This window comes from Rhinolophus sinicus, chromosome 14, assembly GCF_057876585.1.
Source record: "Rhinolophus sinicus isolate RSI-liver-muscle chromosome 14, RSI-T2T, whole genome shotgun sequence".
NCBI lineage: Eukaryota > Metazoa > Chordata > Mammalia > Chiroptera > Rhinolophidae > Rhinolophus > Rhinolophus sinicus.
The window spans coordinates 149,547,106-149,567,887 of record NC_142514.1 but is presented as its reverse complement, the minus strand read 5'-3'; the positions used below and the strand labels follow the sequence as shown (position 1 = coordinate 149,567,887).

At 42.0% G+C, this 20,782-nt stretch overlaps 1 long non-coding RNA gene across 2 annotated transcripts; it reads left to right on the top strand.

Annotated features, from left to right (window-relative positions):
• The first annotated feature begins 991 nt into the window (after positions 1 to 991).
• On the top strand, positions 992 to 17,879 carry LOC109445524 (uncharacterized). Of its 2 annotated transcripts, XR_012497525.2 has the most exons (4): positions 992 to 1,139; positions 1,528 to 1,655; positions 12,463 to 12,622; positions 13,868 to 17,879. It is a non-coding gene; the product is annotated as an uncharacterized LOC109445524 (long non-coding RNA). The 2 variants fall into 2 exon arrangements; XR_002137049.3 differs by lacking the exon at positions 1,528 to 1,655.
• Positions 17,880 to 20,782: the final 2,903 nt, after the last annotated feature.

Below are 20,782 nucleotides of genomic sequence, written 5' to 3'. Positions count from 1 at the left end.
TATAAAACTATACAAAGTAGAAAGTTAAAGTTTCCCATAATCCTGCCTCTAAGATGTGATTTTTGGACTTTCACTGTGGTTTTGCCCCCAGCAATGTTGGAATACTTCATATTGGCAATGCTGAAAAGTTCTTGAATGCCCAGGTCCTGTGAAGGGGCTGGTCCTCTCTGAGGATGGTTTAGAAACTAAGGGATGTGGAGCCAGTTTCTTACCATCGCTGCTACAGGAAGTAGATGCCAAATTGTTCTGGCTCCAAAAGGAGCCACACCCATTTGGGGTGAAAGAACTTTAGCGAGTTTACATCACTACTTGAAGAATAGGCCAAAAACAGCAGGAGGAGGACAATGAGAGCTTACCTACACCAACAACAGGACATGAAAAAGTCAGAGGCGATAAAGAAAGCAAAACAAAACCTATGAAATATATATAAATCTCTATACTCATCCCCCACCCCTGGACTTCCTGAAACTGCCTCTTTCACGAGAAAGCAATTCACTTCTCACTTGGCCCTCTTCATGTTTTAAAATAAACTTTTAAAAAGGAAAGAAAAAATTCAGATGCGAAATCTGGTAGTTCATTCCTCCTAATTTTCATGTCTCATTAAGAGAGATTATTTGGGCTTCCTCTGTAACGAAAACTACAACTTCAGCAGGAAAACTAATCACAGCACGGCGATATTCTGGTGTCATTGTATAATTCTGAGTAAAAGCTAGAGGTGTTCAAATTTCTAAACCCGACAGTCCAGAGGCAGTTTTCCAAGCGCAGCTAGGCCACGCTCACTGTTGAATAGGAAAACTAATTAGCATCCTGTGTGAACTATCTTGTCTTTTTTTAGGACCGGAAATCAAATGGGAAGGGTTCCCTCCTGTTCCAAGTGAGTTCCAAAAGAATTACTCATGCTCCTTAACCTATGAGTCAGGCAGGAGTCTAGGAGAATGTTTCCAAAACAGGCGGACAATAAGATAAACAAAACCATTGATAATGTGAGAGGCAGGGCTGTCTGGAGCGGCAGGGCTGGATCTGGTCTAGAGCAACAGGACGGTAAACCTGGGATGGCTGAGCTTCCCTGGAGAACCCGTGGATAACGAGCTCAGCAAACCAACTCGGAGCATTTCCTGAAAGTGAATATCCAGGAGGAGGTTTGTTTTCAGATCCTTTATTCAACTTCTTTGACTTATAGAGCACCTTTCCCCCAAGTACAGGAATTATAGCATTTCCCCCCCAAAGTGACTCAAGGGGCTGACTGCCATCACGCTGCACAGCCTGGCTCTCTAAAATCTTTGGCTACCCATGTGTTTTGACATCTCACAACACAGGATATTAATCATTTCTGGACTCTGGGCTTCTTCCCAGTGTCCATGTTTGCCACTGTTGATCTACAGCCAGAAAAATAGCTCTCAAATGACAGAGGCTTTCCCAAATCGAAATATAAAGCAATCGAGAAAGCTCAGCTTCGGAAATAACCCAGCACTGAGCTGGATTGTCTTCTGGGCACGTAAAGGTCAGCCTCCTCTTTTCTCCCTTTAGGAAGGATTCTGAAGCCAGGTCTCCGCTCTGAGCCCCGAGGGCTTATGGGCATCTCCTGAGCAGGGGAGTAAGGAAGAGGACACCGCCCTACCCGCCGGATTCCTCTCATCCCCAGAGAAAATGTCAGGGTGGGTGTGCAGGGTCTGACTAGTGTTTTTCTTCCTCCCCTATTAAACCCACTGGGTACAGAGGCCACGCTGGGGTGAGGGTGGGGTCCGTCCTCCACAACGTAGTCAGCGTGATCGTAAACACTGCTCTGATCAACTCCCTCCTCTTAAAAAGTGTTGAGGGAGCCCTCCCCACACACACCTACAAGAGAAATTCCAAAGTTCTCATCGGCCATCCAAGGCCCTTCACTCCTTGACTCTCTGCCTAACTCTGAGCTTCAGCACCAGCCACTTCCTGTCCCTCTCACCACGCTGGCCTCATAGTTATTTCCTGTGTACTGTCAGCTCCCCTTTCTTTATTCATGCTGCTCCTTCTACCCTGGAATGCCATTCCCCTACCGAGGACCTCCTGCCCAGGCCCTGAAAAATCACTTCTTGGTGCAGGAGGGCCCCTATTCCCACCCTCACTGAATTCCTTGCTTCCTGATCTGTGTTTCCCCTGCACTTATCGGCATGCTCTCTTCTAACAGTTATTATCTGCGTGGGATTGTCCATGTGTCAGCTTTCCCCATTTGACTGTGAGCTCCCTGAGGACAGGCACTCCATCTCCTCTATCTTTGGCTCTTGGAAAACTGACAACGTTTGATTGAATCAAGGGGAATTTTATACATCAGTTATTATACTCTTTGGTATTCAGATAACAGCCCGAAGTTTAAAAGAAGTTGCATTCGAACAATGGTCAGGTTCAATGTGCCCCTTCCTTGAGGCTTTTTGCAATTTCAATCTGACTTGCAATTTCAATCTGACTTTTAGTAACATTCAGCTTGCACCACGAGATTTGTGGTGTTCAGTTTCAAAAGGGTTTCAGAGTGCTCTGATATCTGTGTTCACTTGTTTCAGATAGGGACAGAAAGCATACCTATATTATACTGCAAATTTCTCTTTCACACACACGCACACACACACATACACACACACAGCCCACAGAGATAGAAATTCCGAATGATACATGAATGAGGCTTATGGTATAGAATTTAATATATAATAAAAATTTTAAACGCTATGTAATACAAAAAGCTGATTAGCTAACAGGTGTTTACAGGAAGGCACAGCAGGTCCTCGGCAGGCTAGGTGCTATAACAGGACACCAGAGAAGGCAAATGCGTGGTGTGATTTGGGAAAATGTCACACCTATCTGTCTTCCATCCTTAAACAAGCTTTTGCTCTCCTCAATGTTTGTACATGCTGTTCCTCTGCCTAGAAAGCCTTTGCCCTCTACCCAACCCCTTCATTAAGCAAGTGCCTTCATCCTTCCTCTTTCAGCTTAAACATAACTGCCTCAGAGGGGTCTTTCTAGACACAACCACCTAATATTCTCCATTTCAGCCTTGTTGATATTTCCTTCAAAGCTCTTGCCAATTATTTTATGTTATTATTATTTTATTTTATGTCTGCCTCTCCCATTGGACTGGAAGAAACTTGAAAGGAAAAGGATTCATGTGAGTTTTATTTATTAATGTGTCCACAACACATAGTAGGTGCTCAATAAATACTTTGGGGTGCATGACAGTAGTCTTTTAAACCAACATTTCCCTTGGAACTTGGGGGAGTTGATTTTATTAACTCAGTGCCATTTCCTTTCTGGTCAGCACTGGTCCCACTCCCCCTGAACTTGCTTCCCATGCTCTTATCCTGGGGATACCTCTCATCACCTTCTCCACCGACCACATTCCTATTCAGCTTGCAACACCTTTTCATTCGCCATCTCATTGTGACACTTTCTCTAGGCTGTTAGTTCCTGCTGCTTCTCGCTTCCTTAAACACTTTCATTTTCTTCCACATTTTGCAGTAAAAGAAACAAACATGTTTCTTTGATTACAAAAACTTGAAAATGCTCCTAGAAAACCTTGAGCAACTACCATCTAGGTGTATAAGTTAAAAGTAAAATCCTCCCTTCCCATTCTCATGGTTCCAAGTGACATTTGGTACCACTGAGTTCTTTTCTCTGCATTTACAAATATACATTAAATCCTTTCTTTTCAATAAAAAAGGGGCCATTGTGTACTTTTAGAAAGCAAAAAACAGATCATACAAAAACACTGTGTAGTGACATTTTTCAATTACTATCTCTCATTTTTCACTTCACATTAGAATAGAGAGAGCAACCTTGATTTTTCAATGGCTGATTGTTGGTCCATTGTGTGCTTGTACTGTCACTTAAAAAATCAGTTTCTTGGTGCCTACTTAGCTCCTATTTTTAAAAAGTACAAGCAATACTGAGATAAATCCCCTTATGTATTTGAGTGGCTATCTCTCGGGGATATATTCCTAAGTGTGGAATTATTGTATAAAATGGCATTCTACTCGGTATTTTGATATCTACAGCCTGACTGTCTTCTAAAAAAGGAGTGCCTACAGTCCCATCCATAGTGTGTAAGAAGGTCTTAATCTTCACAGCCATGACTAGGTATTATCACTGTATTTCATGTTTGTTATCTAATTGGTCAAAAACTTTCCTGTATTCAATTGCTGTTGAAACTGAGTGTTTTTCCTATTTAATTTCCACTTGTATCTTTTGTTTGTAAACTATGTTTATATCTGTTGCTTATTTTTAAATTAGTGTGTTCAATTTCATTTTTTCTCTCATTTGTAATGACTTTTTTAAAATTGTGGTAAAATACACATACAACATAAAATTTACCATCTTAACCATTTTAAGTGTACAGTTCAGTGGTATTAGGTACGTTCACTTTGTTGTGCACCTGTCACCACCATCCATCTTCAGAACCGTTTTCACTTTGCAAAACCGAAACTCAGTGCCCATTAAACAACTCTCCATCCTCCTCTCCCCGCCAGCCCTTGATAACCACTACTCTCTTTTCTGTCTCTATGAATCTGACTACTGCCACGACTTTTCCAATAGCATGCATATAAACTTTTGTTTGCTATAGAGGTTAAACATATTTTCCCAGATTTCCAGCTTGCTTTTTGACTTCCCAATATTTCTTGTCATATAGAAGGTGCACATTTTTTAAAGCTTCACATTTTTATGTCAGTAAATATGATCATCGTTTGCTTAATGGCTTTTGAGTTTTATGTTTTGTATGAAGAAACACTTTGCCCTAACATGATCAAGTATTTTCCTGATTTCTTCCAGTAATATAAGTACACTAGTCATGCCTATATTTCAGCACTTCTCCTTTTGTATTCTAATTTATACTAATAACTAGCACTAATGAGAACTGTGTTAAGTTCTATTCGTGTATTATCTCATTTGATTTTTATAACAAGTCGATGAGGTGGGTCCTATTATTATCCTCATTTAATGATGACAAAATTGAGGCTTCCTTGTCACTCCAAAGTGGTAAAGCTGTGATTTGAACTCGAGCCATCTGACTATACTCTAACCACGAAGCTATGAATCTATTTTCTCTGTTAAATGGTGCTTCTCGAGGTTGTTAGTTCTGTCTTATCTGTCTTCCAACTCTAGTGCACAGGTCATCAACAATTATTTTTGGAGTGAATTAATTCTCATTATTTCCACTCAGCATTCCACACACAGCCTCACATACTGCTGTTCCTATCTTTTCCTCCATCATCTCACTGCTCTATGAATTCAGTCTTGACCTTCCTTCTAAGCACAAAGAGCTGCTTCTTTTTCACTGGGAATCAGCTCTGCTGGGCGCTCAGTGAGCTCCTCAAGCAATCCTGCCACTGTCTCAAGGTAATCTGACTGCCTTGTCAAAACATTGCTCCCTTCACAGCGTTCCCCCCTGGGACCACTCCTACTTCATCTTTCTGTCCTCTCTCTTCTTGAAGGAGTAATAAGCATATGCCTTCCTCGCTGGCTCATGGACCATAATTCTATCATTGTCCTTTTCTCTCTGGAGCCCACTCCATCCTTGTATGACTTAATTGATTTCCTGTTGAGTCCCCCTCCTTCCTTAAGACTTTTACAGCCAGGCTCACAGCGTTTATTTCTCCAGCTCCCACCATCTCCCCTAAGGACTCTCACTCTTCTATGGAAGACCTTTTCTATAGTCTGGCCTCAAAACCCTCCATTTTCACAATCAAATATCCTTCCTCTCCTAACATCTCTTACATCAGCCCAGTCCTGACTCCTGATTTAGTCATTGTGAAGATGCTCCTTCCTTATCTGCCTCTCTTGTCTTTCCCCTGCAAGACAGAAGAATTGAATGGGGTCAGCCAGGTTGATGGAGACTCAGATTTCCTGACACCTGCATCTACATGCTGGGGTGGGGTGGGGAGGAGGGCTCAACAAAGAAACAATGGATTCTGCCAGCACTTCTGTCTGGGAGAAAGCTGCCCCTCCAGCCCTCGCCCTGAAGTAGACAATTCAGTTCCTCCCCATATGTCCCTGGTGCCTTTTGAGCTGCTGTCCTGGTGCTGGAGCTCAGAGCGAATGAGTCCATCAGTGAGAAGTCCCTGCATGAGCCCTTTAAGAGGAATGCCTGGGACTCCAGCCACCCTCTGTCTCACTCAGCCACAATCTCCACTGGTTTTCACAGCCAGTGGTTGTGGGGATTTCTCTTCTCAGCACTGGAACCCTGGGCTGGGGACGTGGTATGGGGCTGGGACTCCTCACTCCTCCAGGGGAACCTCCCCAGTGAAGACATGCCTCCTGATTTTTAAACACCACACACAGGTGTGGGACCAGCCCATTCCACATCTCTGCCCCTCGTACCAATCTCGAAGTGGCTTCTTCTGTATATCCTTAGTTGTAGGACTTTGGTTCAGCTAGACTTCAAGAGATTCTCAATAGTGGTTGTTCTGTAGTTTAGTTGTAATTTTGATGTGACCATGACAGGAGGCAAGGACAGCATTTATCTACTCCTCCATCTTGACCGGAAATCCTTCTCATCACCATGTTTAAATTAAGTCTCTAAAGCCACAGTAATCTAGGCCTTTGGAGTTTGGTTTTCCTTGGTCTTCAGCCAGCCACATTTAGCTGCTGCGCTCAGCTGCAGTGCCAATGTCCTGCTTCTGCCTGAAAAATCCACTTTGATCTCATGTCACTGCGCGTTTTTGGTTCTCCTCCTACATCTCTTGCTACTCCTTCCGTTCATTCATTTAACACATTTTTTTATTGAGCATCTATTATATACCACGATGGTGCTAGGTGCTGGGGATACAGTGGTGAACACCACAGGCTTCATCGCTGACCCACTGGCCCCTGAATTGTATAAAGTCTGACAATTAAGTTCGCAAACTTGTTGGAATGATGTTGCTAACATTTTTTTGATATCAGAGGGATTATTCATTATGAATTTGTACCAACTAGACAAACAGTTAACCAAGTTGACTATTTGGAAGTGTTGAAAAGGATACATGAAAAAGTTAGACGACCTGAACTTTTCACCAACAATTCATGGCTCTTGCATCACGACAATGCACTGTCTGTGAGGGAGTTTTTAGCCAGAAAACACATAACTGTATTGGAACACCCTCCCTACTCACCTGATCTGGCCCCCAATGATTTCTTTCTTTACTCGAAGATAAAGGAAATATTGAAAGGAAGACATTTTGATGACATTCAGGACATCAAGGGTAACACAACGACAGTTTTGATGGCCATTCCAGAAAAAGAGTTCCAAAATTGCTTTGAAGTGTGGACTAGGTGCTGGCATTGGTACATAGCTTCCCAAGGGGAGTACTTCGAAGGTGACTGTAGTGATATTCAGCAATGAGGTATGTAGCAATTTTTCTAGGATGAGTTCGCAAACGTAATTGTCAGATCTTGTATGGTCTAAGAGCATAGACATCAGACAAGCAGTTATGTATATTCTCTGTATCAGCTACCGGCTGTGTGTGTGTGTGTGTTTGTATGTGTGTGTGTGTGTTTACATATTTACAGAATGTTATAAAAGCATATACAAAAGGGAGGAAGAGTGGGAGAGGGGAAGTCAAGGAAGGAGAATTGAGGAAGTAATATTTAAAAGCTGAGATCTGCAAGATGTGTGAGGAATGGAGAGATTGGAGAGTTAGCTTCCAGGAAAAGGAAGGAAAATTGTGAAGGCTCTGAGGTGAGAAGGAGCTTGGCAAACTCAATAAACCAAAAGAAGGCCAGTGTAGCTAGAGTGCAGGGAACAAGCTGGTGGGGAAATGAGGCTGGAGCCATGAACGAAGGGCAGAGCGTGCAGGATCTTGTAGGAGCCTGGACAAGGTTTGGGGTTTACTCCCAAGAGCAATGGGCAGCTATTAAAAACCCTCTTTCCCCCTGCCTGTTTCCTCATTTGGGGATGTGCTTCATACACGGGTCTTTGGTGCTCTGTCCTCTCTTGCCCATCCAGTCTCATGTCTGAGTCTCTGGTTGATTCCTGAATCCTAACACCTTCCTGAATTCCAGAACTTTGCCCAGCTACCTGTTAGGATTATCTGCTGGGGTCTCTTGCTGGTACCGCAGACATAAATATTGGAAATCGACCTCATCTTCTTTTTCAAAATCCTTCCTTCTTTTGTATTTTCCATCTTGGTCAATGGCAGCTCCACAGGCCTCCCATCTTCCCGGAATGGAAATGCTGGAATCTCCTTGACTCCCCCTCTTTATTTACTTATTTATTCTGAGGATATAGCAGGGACCAAAGCTGATGGAACTTGCATTTAAATGGGGAGGACCAACAGTAAAGACATCAGGGTATAGCATAATGCCAATTCGTAAATGATAAGTGCTATAAACAAAAACAAAGCAGATAGAAAGTGATTGGGTAGGATACCGCTTATTTGCATCAGAGAAGGTCTCTATGAGGAGGTAGCGTTGAGCAGAAGCCAGAACAACATGGGGGATCTAACCATGTGGATATTTGGGGAAAGACTGTACCAAGTAGAGGGGACAGCGAATGCCCAGGTCCAAGGGAAGCAGCAAAAAAGGTCAGTAGCTGGAATGTATCATGTGATTGGTTGAAAGTAATGAGATGAGGCCAGAGAAGCAGAATTTACAGACTACAGACTATGCTGTAAGGTATGGACAGGGGGTTAACATTTAATTCTAAGTGAGATGAGAAGCCTGCAGAGGGTTTTCCTCAGAAAAGTGACGTGATCTCACATACGAAGACCAACGGGCCCGCTGGCTGCTATGTGACGAATAGATTACTGGGAACAAGGTGAAGCCCTCACAGCATTCCATGTTTTCTCCACATTCACAGGGTCCTGCTCACATCCATCCCCTTCACCCATCCTCAGGGCTACCACCCTAAATGAACCCCTTCCATCTCATACCTGAATTATTACTGGGGTCTCATAAATAATCTGCCTGCATCCTTCTGGATTTATCTTCCAGTTGCACAGATTTGAGCAAGCCATTGCCTTGCTCAAGCCTTCAGTTCCTCCTCACCCTATATGAATGAAGTACAACATTTTTAGCTTTAAATTCAAGGCTCTTCCTTCCTTCCAACCTTATCTCCCACTGCTGCCTTTTACACACCCCAAGCGAAAGTCTTACTGTACTGCTCAGTTCCCCGTTGAAGCTTCTTGCCTTCCACCTCCAAGCATCTGTCCAAGATGTTCCAGCTCCCCATAAAGCATCCTCGCACTATCTCCCATCTCTGGAAGACCCAGATTTCCTGACTCTTTCCTGGTCACCACAGGGAAAAGGGATTTTTCTAGCCTTTGGATTCTTACGACTCTTACACATTTTCACTAACACTACGCATTCTCTACGTGGTTGTAACTCTTTATCATTCACATCTCATCTCTCTCATTAAATTGTAAATTCCTAGACATTAGGGTCCAAGCAATGTATCTATGCACTTTCCATCCACACTGCCTTGCCCAATGTGCATGGGGAGTACATTACAGATGTTTGTCAGATGAATGAATTGCTGGTTCCAGAGTATTTAAGCAGTCTATTTGGAGAGACACAACCAAGTTCCAAACCCATGAAAGTGAACAATTTAAGATAGCGTATAATGGAGGGTAGCACGTAGGGACTGCAGGAATTCAGAAGGGACATCAATAGAAGGTGGACTGATCAGGGAAGAGCTGATAACAGCTGATGTTTCTGGAGTGCATACCATATGCTGGGCTCTAAGCTAAACACTTTACAAGCACTAGCTCCCTCTTCTCAACTATCTTATGCTTGAGGCACTTTATATGATACTACAGATCAGGAAACTGAGGTAGGAAGGTGAAGTCGTTTCCTCCAAGTCATGATACTATGAAATCAGGAGGTTTCATAGGAGGTTTTTAGAGGCAGGACTTGAACCCATGTCTGTCTGACTGGTTAGCCTGTATCAACCACTCCACTTTTCTGTCTTTGAGAATGAATGAAAGACTCTGCTGTGAAAATGGGGTCCGTGTTTTATTTCGTATCTTATTCCAGCATGAATCTGAAGCAACTAAATATGAGCTGAGCCATGCCCGAGAAGATAACTAGGATCTGGAGATGAGATAGGTGTTTCAAGTTAGGGAAGCAGGTATGTGTGGGCTCTAAGGCAGGCCTGAGCAGAAGGAGGAAGCTGACTAAATTGGAGGATGTGTCTAGAGACTCGTTGGGTAGGCAAATGGAGACAATGTGTGAATGGTGTTGAATGCCAACGAGAATTGTTGGGTGTTGATGTGCCAGGACCTAAGGAGGTGTTGTAAGGTTTATGATCATGTCTGGACATAACCCCATTCAAAGAACCTTCACTGGGACAGAGTTTGCACTGAGCAGGCAAAGGAAACTGCGGATTCCCTGAGTAAGCCCTTGTTCCGTGAGAGCTGACAATGTTTTGGGAGCAAAAGCCTATAGGAGGCAAACAAAGCACAGAAAGCTATAACTGGTGGAGAACAGTGGGAATGAAGGAGTGAGAGAACTTCCTAAGGCCGTGGCCATGCAGATGAGTGGGGATGGAGAATAGAGGATGGTGGCCATTTCCAGGTCTGGGGAAGGAGGTTTTTAGAGAAGATTATCCTGGTAATCATATACAGGCTGGGCCATTGAGCAGTCTCTAACATATTTCTGGGGGGTGAGGTGCACTTAAGGCCAAAAAAATCCACCTGCACAGGCAGCAGCATCGTAAAAGAGACTTAGGGGTCTCCGCAGTCAGCAAGCTCAGTGTGAACGAGCTGCTTCACCTTCAAGGAGACAAAGCAACCTGCCTCAAAAGGTGGTCAGTGTCGCACCTCCAGCTCCCAGACTGTATCCCGAGAATTTTGTCAGTTTTGGGGGCCACGCTCTACACTAGCCATTCACAACTGGGAGTGATTTTGACCTTCAAGGGACATTTGACAATGTCTGGAGATATTTTTGGTTTTCACATTGGGAGGGGATGCTACTGACATCTAGTGGGTAGAATCCAGGGATTCTGCTAAACGTCCTACACTGCACAGGGCAGCCTCTTCCCCCCACACACACACACCCCCAACCTCCCCCACCCTCTACACCCTCCCCGCACCCCCACACCACAACAAAGAATTATCCAGACCAAATGTCATTACTGTCAAGCTTGAGAAACTCTGCTCTAGAGAATGAAGATTCCAGAGCATGTAGTGAAGGGAACCATTTTTATAACAGTCATTAGGAGCAGCTGAGGAATCTGGGAGTGTTTATGCTGCAGGAGATTTAGGGAGCTGAGAAATAGCTCAGAAAAGCAGAAAGAACTGAATCGTCCAGAACAACCGCCCAAATTTCTACCATCACTCTCCCTGACTATTGTAATAGGAGTCCAACCAGACCTAATGTCTAGAAGAATAAGAAAGTCATTTTAATCACACACACTTATATAGCATTGACTGTCTTTCAGTCCCTAAGAGCTGTACATATGCCAATATATTTAATTGCCACAACAAACCCATCACAGCCATTTTTCTAATGGGGAGACTGAGGCACCGAGAAGAGGATAAAAAACTTGCATAAGATCACAAATCTTAGTGAGTAGCAGAGCCAGAATTTGAACTCAGGCAGCTGTGCGCTTAACCACTGTGCTGCATTTGAAAGAGCCAGGTCTCGGCTCACATTCCAGCTTTAGTACTTATTAGCTGTGTAACCATGGATATGCTGCTTAACCTCTCTGAGCCTCAGTTTCTTCATCCTAGGGATAATAAGATGCTCCATAGCTGTTTTGTACTGTGATAAATGTAGTTCTCACAACGACTCAAGGAGGTACATATTTATTGCCCTCATTTTACATATGTGAGGACTATATAGCTTAGAGAGGTTGAGGGAATTGCCCTGGGTCACACAGCTAGGAAGTGAAGAGTCAGGATTTAAACCCATCTCTGTCTGGCTCCAGCACGTGTTTTGAACCACAAAGCTATACACTTGCAAGCTTGTGGCGAGGGTGGCATGACAAAGCATATGAAAATTGCCTGGAACATAATAAGCAATTAACAACAGCGGTTTATTATGATGTTACTAATCATAGTTATTATCTTCATGACCAGCTCAATCAGGTGTGCAGATGACAACACAATACTCCAGCCAAAAGAACAAGACTAGCAGAAAATGAGTGGTGCAGTGGTGTGTGTAGCACATAACCCCTCAGCCAGCTATCCCATAATCCTGAGCTTCCGCTTCCCTGCTAAGGTGGTGTCACTTTCGATTCATATGTCTTGCTCTTTGCATAATCTGCTATTCATAGAATAGGAGTGGGAAGAGCAGGGACAGTGTGAGGCTAATCTAATGTTAAGGTTCCATTGCCCATACATTTCATAGAAACCATTTAGTCATAATGTGTGTTTTTTTAAAGATGAATGTAGCGCCTTGTGCAAAACCAGAAGAGTCACCACACACTCCACATTGCACTGTGAATAGAACCACAGCTCACTTGATGGTTAATTCCACCCAGGAAGGATTTAGTTTTAAAACAATTGCCTGATTTCCTTGTAGGGAACACTGTGTGAGTGTTTTCCACAGAGAGGAAGTGACATCTGCTCGCTGGAGGGCTGACAGCACATAGAATCTGCCTGCAATGGATTCTTAAACATGGAATCGTGGCCAAAGGGATATCAGACAGGAAGAGACCAGAGAGCTGCTTGCCGTGATGGAGGTAGGTACAAAGGGCACCGGGCACCCTGGACAGGGGCCCACCAACTGCCTTGTCAGGTGATCAGAGAAACTTTCACAGGAGGGGATATTTGAGCTGGATCTTGAAGGATGAACAGGAGTTTGCCAGGTAAAGGAAGGGGAAAGGTACATAGACAAGCCAGAACAACAGCACTGCAAAAGTTCCGTGCCTGGGAGAACACGGCCACTCCTGAAATGCTTCATGGCTGGTTGTGGCAGGAGCTCAGGGAGTGAGGATGGTGAGGCTGAAAATGTGGGCTGGAGTCAGCTCATGAAGGGCCTGTAGCCCTACGATGCCCTCTGGACAGTGTACTGTAATGGAAAGGATTTCTGGCAGTGCAGGACGAGGAGAAACAACCTGGGGGGTTCGCTGTGAGTCAAACCTGGTTTTGAATCCAAGTTTCATTACGTATTGGCTAGATGACTGAGGACAAGTTACTTTACCCCTCTGAGTCTCAGCATCCACATTTATAAGATGGGGACATGATGCCCCCCCACCTCACAGGGATGTTGTTAGGATGAAACAAGGCGAAGCATAAACTCCTAGCACAGTCATAGCACATTGTAGGCTCTCAGTGACTATTATTTCCCTACTTATTACATAGGTGAGGGGCAGGTATATGGATGGGATTACAAATTATCCAGTTCAACCAGTTGCACACCTAGAGGGAGCAACTTGCATTTGGAAGGTGCATGGGACTAGGAGACAGCTTTTGTCTTGTCAGAGGCACTGATGTGTGATGCTAGGCAAGTCACTAAACCTTCCTGGGCCCCAGCTTCCTTTTCCAAGAAAGAATAAACTGCTCTGTCTACCTCCGAAGTTTGCTTTAAGGAGCAACTGCATATGAAAGCCATATATAAGGAGTAGACAGAACGAAAGTCACCCCTTTGTCCTACACAGACAACAGGCATATTCTAGTTATCTTTTGTGGGGTAGCTAATTTCTGGTACATCTAGGCAAATGTGATTAACAAGGAAAAATTTAATACAGAACCACTCCCTTTTCTGACTCACTAAGTAAATGAGATAATCTTGAATATTGTATTAAAATAAAGAATTTGAAAGTTGAGTTTGATTTTTGGCTGCTCTATGCTAAGCATTTTCATATGCATTTAATCTCCAGTTGAACAAAACGAGGCTGCCAGATGGTTAAGTGATTTGCCTCCAATCACACACAGTTAGTAAGTAGTGAGAATTTGAAACCAGTGCTGCCTGTTTTTACCTGTAGGTGTATTTCCATTGGAGCAAGGGCTGAAACCAGATCCATTTGACTTGATTATAGACGCAAACAATTCTGTCTTCATGGGACCCCATCGTCTCAAGTGAAGTCACCATAACATCCCCAGGAATGCTCCGAACGTCTCGAGGCATCTGAAATACAAGAGTTTCTGGTTTGTCCTGGGCCATGTCACAGCCTAAAATTTAGCAAAACGCAACCTCAGCTAAACAAATGAACCAGTCTCAAATTGTAGAAGGGCCCACAGAACAAAAGATATGGGTGTCACTTGCTGAAAGATAGCTTTCATAGCTTTGAAGCAAAAGAGGAATTCAATTTTTAAAAAAAGTTATGGATTATATTGAGTGGGAAACTTATTTAAATATAAAACAATGACATGAGATGAAAAGGTAAACAACAAACTGAGAAAATATTTGTACCAACGATGATTATTCAACTACATGATATATGAACATGAAGAAGTAACTTGCATGAAAACAAAACAAAAAACAAGATCTCAATAGATCAATACGACCTAGAACATGAAGAAAAAATGTACACAGAACAAAATACAAATATTAAACACTTATCTTGGGAAACATTTTTCTGAGTAGTAATCAAAGAATCATACTGTAAAATAATCTTTAATATCATAGTAACAGGTAATAGTTTTGTATTTCTTAATATTTACTAAGTGCTTAACACATATATATTCACTTAACCCGAAAACCACGTTAGGAGACAGTGCTATTTCCATTTCATAGGGGAGGACACTGAGGCCCTGTGAGGTTTAGAAACTTGCTCAATTCAGACAATAGTTAGGGAACAGCTGAGATTTAAATCCAGATAGTCTGGCTCTTACATCCATGTTACACTTAGGAAATTAACAAAAATAAACATACTTAGAAGTAGGATATTCAGTGTTAGTAAAGTTCTTAAGAGACTCAGTGCCTGTGCCTTTATAAACTGGTACAATTCTTTTGAAAAGCAATATAGTGATAGGTGGCAAGAACCATAAACCTATACCTTTTTGTTCTAGTGAGCTCACTCACTAGAATGTAGATTGAGGAAAGAATTCAACAGAGGCAGAAATCTAGAAGCAGGCAATTGTTCACTGAAGTGTTATCTAAGGCCAGCCCTGTCTAACATAAATATAATTCAAACCACATATGTAATCTAAAATTTTCTAGGAACCATATTAAAAGAGATAAAAAGATACCTGTGAAATTAATTTTAACAATGTCTATTATTTAACCCAGTATATACAAATATTGTAATTTCTATATCAATAATCAATACAAAACACTTTTATTTATTATTTATTAATCATTCGAATTCTGGTGCATATTTTCTACAGTAGCCCCTCTTATCTGCAAGGGATACTTTCCAAGACCCCCAGTGGATAGTACCCCCTGAAACTGTGGATAGTACCAAATCCTATATATGCTATGTTTTTTCCTACACTTACATACCTATGGTACAGTTAATTTCTAAATTAGGCACAGCAAGAGGTTAACAATAATTACTACTAATGAAATAGAACAATCACAAGATACTGTAATAAAAGTTATGTGAATGTGGTCTCTCAGTACAAAATATCTTATTGTACTGCACTCACTCTTCTTCTTGTGACGATGTGAGATGATAAAATGCCTTATTAAGTCAAGAACTTTCACCTTTTCACTTACAGGAAGTGCTTTGTGGCTACTTTTTTGGCATATCGAAATTTCCAGCATCTCCACTCTTGCATTTTGGGGCCATTATTAACTAAAATAAAGGTGACCTAAGCACACGCACTGTGATACTGGGACAGTCGATCTAATACCTGGGAGGGCTACGAAGTGACTAATGGGCGGAGCTCACACAGCTTGGAGATGCTGGACAAAGGGGATGAGTCACACCCAGGGCAGCACAGAGCAGAGGGTGCAAGACGTCATCATGCTCCTCAGAACAGCACTCAATTTAAAACGAATGAATAGCTTATTTCTGGAATCTTCCATTTAATATTTTTGCACCTTGGTGGGCCCTGGGTAACTAAAACCACAGAAAGCAAAATCATAGATGAGGGTGGGGGCTACTGTACTTAAATTACATCTCAATTCAGACTAGAGACATTTCAAGTGCTCAATAGCCACATGAGGTTAGTGGCCACCATATTGAATAGCACAGATACAGAATAGCAGAAAATGGGAAATGGACCATAAGACCTAACAGTGAGGAGAATGGTTTAGAAAACCATGGGATATCAGTCTCTGGAATTGGATAAAGTCATTACCAATAGCAATAATAAAAGCCATAAAGAAATATAGAAAAAGTTTATGCTTTTTTAAGTAAAAGAAAATCTAAGAATATAAAATATTAGGTTAGTAGATATTGAAAATGTGCCTATATGCAGACCATGGTGAAAGATTTTAATGTTGTGTAAACATTAAAATAGTTGTGTTAGCATACTGGGATTTAAGGTTAATTTCTTTGTCCAATTTTCATTTAAATAATCATTCAACATTTATTTCTATTAAGAAACTTTTTTAAACGGAAAAAGGACAATGAAGGAACCTTTCATATACTAACACAAGTATTCAGAGATTCAATTTTTTGTGTTTTTATAAACCATATGTCCTAATACATTTCACAAACTATTTATCATGTGCCTTTATCCATATTTTGGTATTCTCCTGATACGGAATTTGGAATTGGCGATTGCTGGTCTTTTTTGTTTATTTATGTTTATACTCTTAAAAGGGTTGAGTTTCTAAGAAAACCATTCACAAACCTTTGAATAATACTTTATTTGGACAGTGTAATGCTAGGACCATTGTCCACACTTTGTAATATATTTAATACACATTTTTGTGTAATATATTTCTTTTCTTTGAACTAAGTATGAGCTACACTGAAAGCTCACCCGAAGATATCCAGTTTCTGTGTGGATTTCTAGATAGAAACCAATGAATAAAATCCTAGCTACTTCAGAAAAATGTATAAATTTTTATTTCAGCTTTCATTAACACGTCCAGGTCAGAAGGAGAGAAGGAGAGAAGTAGATGAGTTATATAAAGAAGGATGACTGGAACCACGAAAAGGATTCCAAAATAGAATCCAGATTCCCTCCAGAATTCAAATCGACTTCAGAAATGGCTGGTTAGATAAAGAATGCTGACTGGAATCACAGATGGCTGTGATCCTGAACTTGGAGAGGCAACCTTTTCAGAGGCGATGCCATGAGTTTGAGGTCAGAGAAAACAATTCTCTGCCTTCTACTACCTGGTGGAGCTGCGTCTTCACTTCCATATTTGTATACCTGGAGGTCATAATCTCACCCTTAGAGGGAAGGAGGATTCAATAAGAGAAGCTGCTTCTCTAAAGATCTTGGATTCTCAGAGATCATTAGTGGCATACTCTTATTTTACATATGAGGAATGTAAGTCCAGAACGGTGAAAATGGGCTTGGAACCCAGATGTCTTGCTTGAGTCAGGGTTCTTTGAGCACAAATGCTGGACGCCCAGTATCTGGCGTCTGAGTGCTGAGTTCCAGCATTGGCTCTGCTGAGCTCTGACACGGGGACCTTGAAATAGTCGCTTACACTCTCTGTCTCAGTTTCCACACCTGTAAAGTGGGGACAATAACTACCTAATTCAAGACTGAGTGTGGCGTGTGGCGATTAAAAAAAGTCAGACTAAGTATGGTGTCTGGCACCTTGCAAGCTCTCAGGAACTCTTTCCTATTCTTAGCAGTAATTTATGAAACTTTCTTTGAATACTTTCAGAGTTCTCAAACCAATTCTTATAATTGTTCTTATTTTGCACTCAGCATGTATATTTTACTCATTGATTAGTTGACTCTTTAGAGCTTAAATGCCAAGGAACTGAATTTTGGTATTTCATAGAAAAATAAAATAGGGAGTTGGGGAAGGACCATCACTGGACCACCACTAGAGGGAGTATTGGCAGAATTTTGTCTCAGACATTTTGGGGCAGACAAGTTCTGTCTTGGGAGAGGGACTGATGGAAGGAAGGGAAGATGGGGGTTCAGGAAAAAGTTAGGCATGGAGGTGCCATCTTGATGGAGGAGAGCTTGCAAAAAGTGAGCGGGAAGGCAGTGATGCATCCTGGTAATAGCCATCATTTATTGAGCACTTACTGTATGCTAGGCCCTGTGCCGCATCATGATTAGTTTTTGTCTCTGGAAAATGGGAGTAATAATAGTACTTCCTTTGTAAGAGTAGTTGTGAGTACTTAGGAGATACTACGTATCAAATATTGGAGCAGTAGTGCTTGACACATAATATAAAGTTAGTTGTTACTACTATTACTATTAAACCCCTCATGTTCAGATGAGGAAGGCTAACTAGCACGCTCAAAACCATGGAGCTGCTAAATGGGCAGATAGCACCTGTTGTCTGACTCAAAGCCCTTAATTCTCTAGAGTTCCCTAGTCCAGCAGTCTCCCATCGTCCTCCTGCCCACTCCAGCCCCACCTTCAACCTTCAAATAATGGCAGGGTGGGTTCTGCCATCACACAGACCTATATTAGAGCCCTGGCTCTGCCATTCCCTGGCTGTGTGACCTTGGCAAGTCATTTCACCTCCTTACAACTCAGTTTGCTCATCTGTGAAGTGAAGGGTCATATATTTCATAGGGATTTTGTGGGGATTCCATAAATTTTCCAAGTAGCGTGCTTAGCCCAATGTTTGGCACACAAAAAGTACTTGGTGGTATTGTGCCATTATTATAAAGTGGGACCCTGTGTTCTTCTCAAATAAAGTTCCTAACCATTGACGTTTCCATACCTAATGTTTATTCTAAAACAGTCCGCGATAAAAGAAAACTGTTGGAAAGCTGAGCGTGGACAGCTCTCTCCCTCTCTTTGTAATATGCCATTTTCTTAACTCAGCTCTGAATGAAACTATGTGGCCATCTCTTCTGACTTCTGAATTCATCGATGGTGTCAGTCAGTGATGAAATGTCAGAGCACTTGAATCCGACTGTCCCACTGCCATTCTCTGGCTTTCCCTGGGTGAATAGTAACATTTTCAAATGGATAAAAATCTCCAGGCAACGTTACTCTCCTCCTCCAGAGCAGATTTATTACAGAATGGTTGGCATTTCCACATGCTCTGCATTTGTCAGTGTCAGATTCATACGCATTCTTAGGTCTCTATACATATACAAGCATAATTTAAATCTCCAGCGAACAAAGGCTATTTTTCTAACTTGGAGATATTCCAAAAGAGCTTTGCATTTCATCTATCTTTAAATGTTTGTGCAATATAACAGTATGGTAATATCAACTGGTACGGGGAAAGACAGAATAATCAGCTCCCAATAACAGATCATGTGCCGTGTGTCAGGCACTTTTATATACAATATTTTACTTAACTGTGAGATAAGTATGCATTATTCTCAGTCTACAGAAGGGGAAACTGAGGCTCAACAAGATGAGCTACTTGCTCAAAGTCACACTTACATGTATACATGCAAGTCGAACAAGCTAAGAGTGGCAAGGGTGGGACACAAACCGTTCTGATTCCATATCCGATGTCCCTGACATTTTATCACAGCTGCCTCTGCAGGATAGCACTCATTCATTCATTCAAAAACTAATTACTGAGCACCCACTATGTAACAAGCACTATGTGAGGCTCCGATGATATAGCAGTGGGAAATATGAGCAAAATCCCTGCCTCCAAGGAGCTTACTTACATTCTAGTGGACAAACAACACAATTCTGTGACTCAGTGAAAAGTTCGTCTTCGCTGGGTGGAATGGAGGAGGGACAGGGCAGAATACAAGGATGGCTGAGAGTGTGGTTTCTGTTCCTCCCCAGATCACACCAGTGTGGGACATGCCCAGGGTGGGCATTTGGGAAAGGTTTGAGAAGAATGATGGTTCATGAAACCGTGACAGTTCCTAGCAGGTGTCTATTCTCTCTCCCCTGCAATATTTGAGTGGCTGTCATTTTAGGGCTCAGGGTTTTGACAGCACACATTGATTGCTGCTCTAGAGAAAAATATCAATTTATCTTCCTGTTGCTATTATTTTCAAAAACAATATTGCTAGCTACCATTTATTCAACAATTTCTCTGTGTCAAGCGCTGTATTACATTCTTCGTGTGCATTGTCTAATTTAATTTCAAACACTGAAATTGAGATGCAGGGAAGCTAATGAACGGAGAAACTGAGATTTGAACTTGAAGCGCTCCAATTGTAAAGCTCTAGTCCTCTCCCCCCACACCAAGCTGCCCCCCTGTGGTTCCCCACAAGGCTTTGGAACTAATTCATGGTTTGCTCTGTGTCTTCTGTATCTTTGCACCTCAACATGGTCCATATACCAGCAGCATTGGCAGCACCTGGGAGCTCGCTAGAAATGCAGTCTCAGGCCCAGCCTAGACCAACTGAACCAGAATTTGCTTTCTTTCTTTCTTTTTTTTTTTTTAATTTATTGGGGTGACAATTGTTAGTGAAATTACATAGATTTCAGGTGTACAGTTCTGTATTACATCATCTATAAATCCCATTGTATGGTCACCACCCAGAGTCAGTTCTCCTTCCATCACCGTGTATTTGATCCCCCTTTACCCTCATCTCCCACCCCCCACCCCCCTTACCCTCTGGTAAGAATTTGCTTTCTAATGAGACTCCCCACATTCAAGTTTAAGAAACACTCCACGGCATTCCTTGCCAAAAGATATGACATAAACACTCTGAAAGATGGTGGGGTGATACTTCTCTGACTCCAAAAGTTATTTCTAGAATTGAGTTGATGGGTATTGTTAAATTTAATAAGAAGCGAAAGGTTTAAAACTTGTGGTGGCACCTATTAAATAAAATTGGAATGGAAGAACTGCCGAGTGATCTAAGAAGTTAGCTCAAGTAGAAGAGGTGAATTTGTGTTTCACGGATGCTTTCAGAGGCTTTTTAGTGAAG